At 43.1% G+C, this 4354-nt stretch overlaps 1 non-coding gene across 1 annotated transcript; it reads right to left on the reverse strand.

Annotated features, from left to right (window-relative positions):
- Positions 1-1419: 1419 nt before the first annotated feature.
- On the reverse strand, positions 1420-1526 carry LOC120257435. The gene has a single exon (XR_005535680.1). It is a non-coding gene; the product is annotated as a small nucleolar RNA R71 (small nucleolar RNA).
- Between the last annotated feature and the right edge of the window lie 2828 nt (positions 1527-4354).

Here is a 4354-nt window from a genome sequence, read left to right on the forward strand (position 1 = left end):
TAAGAATCTATCTTGGTAATCCTTGCGGATGAGTGACACATCATGAGGGTTAGACAAAGCATGGTTGGATAGGGTCGAGAGGGTGAGTCAAGAGGTAGCGGAACGTCCCTTTTCCAATCCAATGTGATTTACCCTACCTCCACATTCCAAGAGTTCTTTGCGGTCATGATAAAATCAAGTGCTAAGAGATAAACTCCGCTGGGGCTTAGTTGAAGTAATCCTTAGTTATAGAGCTTAATTGTCACTAGGGGTCTTTTGCCTAGACAAAAGGGATAGATCTATACTAGGGAATAGGGTTTATCACTTGGAGTCCTAGAGCTTCTCGCAACTCCACATAGTGTGAGGCATCGTGAGTATCCCTTTCCGCTGGGGCATAGTGTGAGGGTTAGTCATGGTTGACCTTAGGTTTGGGACCGTGTGTCTTAGGATTTCCACGACTCATTAGACATCATTTAGGAGGCATAATGAGGAGTCTTGCACTTGAAACAATAGTCGTAGGGTGAGCAATGTCTGGGTGCCCCATTTTCTATCAATTGCCTCTCCTTATTCCCATTCTATTTTTTCCTTTTTTTCTTTATTTCTATTTGAATTGATATTGTTCACACATCCTTCCAATCATTTTCACTATATTTAAATATCAATACTTGTGTTTTTGAGCACTATTTCATGTGGATATGACTACCCACTCACCAGGGTACTTTATTACTTTGATAACTCGTGCACTTGCAGTGCACACACACAAGGAGTGTATCAAGTTTTTGGCACCATTGCCGGAAAATAGGCATTTTGGAAGCATTTTGCACTATGCTATTTGAGCTATTCACTTATTCTATTTCACACTTTCGTATTCTTCCATCATTCTGATTTATTTTTCTTTCTTTGGTTGCAGCTCCAGGTTATAACCTGAGGAAACCCTTCAACATTGGTTAAAGGTAATCAAGATATTAGAAGAAGAATTCATAGATGGGGAAAAGAACCTGTGCAAGAACAGTCAAATCAAGCTGATATAGAATGTGAAGGGTCTGATAATATGGCAAACTAGCATGAGCAGCAGAGGATAGTCTCAGATTATGCAAGACCCACAGTTTTTGGCATGTAGTCTAGTATTGTACGGCCACCAATTAAAGCTCAGAGTTTTGAGCTCAATCCAGGCTTTATCTAGATGTTACAGCAGTCGGCACAGTTTAATGGTTTGGCCGGTGAGGATCTAAACAATCACATTGAGAACTTCTTGGAAGTGTGCGACATGCTCAAGATTAATGGTGTTACAGATGATGCTATCAAGTTGAGGGTCTTCCCATTTTCCTTGAAAGGGAGAGCAAAGCAATGGCCATACTCATTACCTAGCGCGTGATCACTACTTGGGAGGAGATGGTAGAAGCTTTTCTTGCCCGATATTTCCCTCCAAAAAAATCTGCGAAGCTTAGGAATGAGATATCTTCTTTTTTGCAAATTGAATTGGAGTCTCTTTTTGAGACATGGGATAGGTTAAAGGAGCTCCTGCAGAAATGTCCTCAACATGAGTTCCCCGAGTGGATGATTATTCAAATTTTCTATAGTGGTTTGAACCCAAGCACAAAGCAGTTACTTGATGCTGCAGTAGGAGGTACCTTAGGAAGCAAGACCCCCAAAGAAGCCTGACATCTCATTGAAGAAATGGCTATGAACAGTTATTAGTGGAACACACAGGATAGAAAGAAGGTAGCCAAACTTCATGAGATCGATGCAGTCACATCATTGGTGGCCCAAGTGGAGTAATTGAGCAAGAAGTCAGATACTCTAACTTCTCCTAGAGTGGCGGTCGTGATGAGTTGCACTAGGTGTTGGGTAGGACATGTGCCATCTGATTACCTGATTTTGATTGGTGGAATCACTTCCATGGAATAGGTTGATTTTGTAAGAAATGCAATGAAAGGTCAAAAAAATCCATACAACAATACCTACAATCCGGGGTGGAGGAGCCACCCAAATCTTTCTTGGAGTAATTAAGGACAACAGAAGACTATGGCACCACTAGGTTTCCAGCAATAACAACAAGCTCCAAACATGGAGAATTGAGTTTCAGGGTTTGAAAACCGGATGACTGACTTAGAGAAAGCTTTGACCAAGTTCATTCAATCATCGGATACAAGATTTCAATCGGTTGAAGCCACACTTCGCAACCACACCTCATCATTGCACAACTTGGAGAATCAAGTGGGCCAAATTATGAAGTCACTTTCAGAAAGACCTTAAGGGAGTTTGCTTAGCAACACAGAGACCAATCCAAGAGAGCATGTGAAGGCTATCACTTTAAGAAGTGATCGTGATGTTGAGAGTAGGCTCCCTAGTAAGAAGACCAATATTGAGTTACCCGAGGTCGTGGATGTTGAGGATAGAGCTAAGAAGAAGGAGATGGTACCCCACCTTACAAGATTGAAGAACTACCAAAATGATGAGCAATACAAGAAGTTTTTGGGTCTATTTTAGTAGTTGCACATCAACATCCCATTTGTAGAAGCGTTGTCTCATATGCCTCACTATGCAAAGTTTCTCAAGGACCTCTTGACCAACAAGAGGAAGTTGGAGGAGAGTGCATCTGTGATCTTAGATGCTTCATGTTCGGAAGTATTGCAAAAGAATTTGCTGAGCAAGAAGTCGGTCCCCGGAAGCTTTATCATTCCATGCAACATTGGTAACTTTGTTGAAGAAAAAGGCATTGGCGGATTCAGGGGCTAGCATCAATGTCATGCCTTATACTTTCTTTCCGAAGCTAGGCTAGGGATAGTGTAGGCCCACTAGGATGACACTTCAATTGGCTGACCAAATAGTTAGATATCCTAGGGGCATCATCGAAGATGTACTTGTGATAGTTGACAAATATATATATCTTGTGGACTTTGTAGTGTTGGATGTTGATGTGGATGTTGAGGTTCCATTGATACTTGGGAGGCCGTTCTTGCACACTTCTAAGGCTCTCATTGACATGGACGGTGGGGAGTTGACATTAAGAGTCGGTGATGACAAGTTGACATACCGCCTTGCCGAAGCCGTGCTACATTCTCTTGACTTTGATGATACTTTGTATTTTTCTGATGCTACTGATGAGTTAATTGATGAATACGTCCAGGACATGATGTGTCCAGACCCATTCGTGGGCTTGCTAGATCAAGAAGTGGAGAATGAAGAATTTTTATCACTTGGTCTAGAGGACAAGGTGCAACTTACCTTAGGGATCATGAAGAGGATGGTCCAAAAGATGAAAAGAGCAAGGTGACGTCACAAGAAGCACCCTAAGGCTAGTGGGGATGTGCATGCACGGAGTAAGGGTAACAGACCCTTGTGTGGTAACAAGCTTCATAACTCTCCCTCTACCTTCAAACAATTATGTGCATCGTGCTTTCAAATTGTAGGTAAGAGGGCAACCTTAATCTATGAGCCCCCATGAGGTAAGGTCAGGTACATCAAGCTTAGTGATGTTAATCAATCACTTCTTGGGAGGCAACCCAAGTCTTTACTATTTTTCTAGACTTTAGTTTAGTACTTACATGAATAAAAGCATTAGTGTTGGTGTCTTGATTTTTACATGCTATTAATGTGTTTTTTCTAGTGGATTGTTGGTGTTTTAGTGTGCTTAAGTGTTATTGGCGAAGTTTTTAGGTCGTTTGAACATGTTTTCATGTTTCTCTGGTCAGTTTTTTATTATTTTGTAGTCTCTGTATTTGCCCAAGTGTGCAAAAATTTTTCTGTAGAATCTGTAATTTTTTCTAAGTCATCCAGAGAAGACACACGACCGTGTATTTCCGTTCAGAGCATATCCTAAGAGGGCATAGAGGTGTGTGACTGCCCCTGTGAACGGCCTTGTGACGGTCACACGCCCGTAGCTAATTCCACACGGGTGTGTGGACCTCTGCATAGTTCTCAGACTCCATCCCAAAAAGACACAGGGGCATGTGAAATGCCCTTGTGGATGACCCTGTGAACAACCCACAGGCATGGGTAATTTCCACATGCCTGTGTGGAACTCTAGAGAGACTTCTCCTCCATCTCAAGAGCACACAAGGGCATATGAGTGTCCCTGTGAGTACCCCTATGAGAATCCACACGCCGGTGTGGAATTTCCACAGGAGCGTGTGGTACACTTACCCACTTTCTTGGGAGGACAGAAAAGCCACAGGGCCGTGTGGGTGCCCCTGTGGGTCGGGCATACGGGCGTGGGGAATTTCCACAGGCTCATGTGGATGCGTTCAGAGTCAGTTAGAGGCTATCCCGAGAGCACACAGGGGCATGTGTCTGCCCCTGTGAGCTCTCCTGTGGAGTCACACGGGCGTGGGTAATTTCCACACACACCCGTGTGGATGTACAAAACACCAAG

This window comes from Dioscorea cayenensis, unplaced genomic scaffold (assembly GCF_009730915.1).
Source record: "Dioscorea cayenensis subsp. rotundata cultivar TDr96_F1 unplaced genomic scaffold, TDr96_F1_v2_PseudoChromosome.rev07_lg8_w22 25.fasta BLBR01002115.1, whole genome shotgun sequence".
Lineage (NCBI taxonomy): Eukaryota > Viridiplantae > Streptophyta > Magnoliopsida > Dioscoreales > Dioscoreaceae > Dioscorea > Dioscorea cayenensis.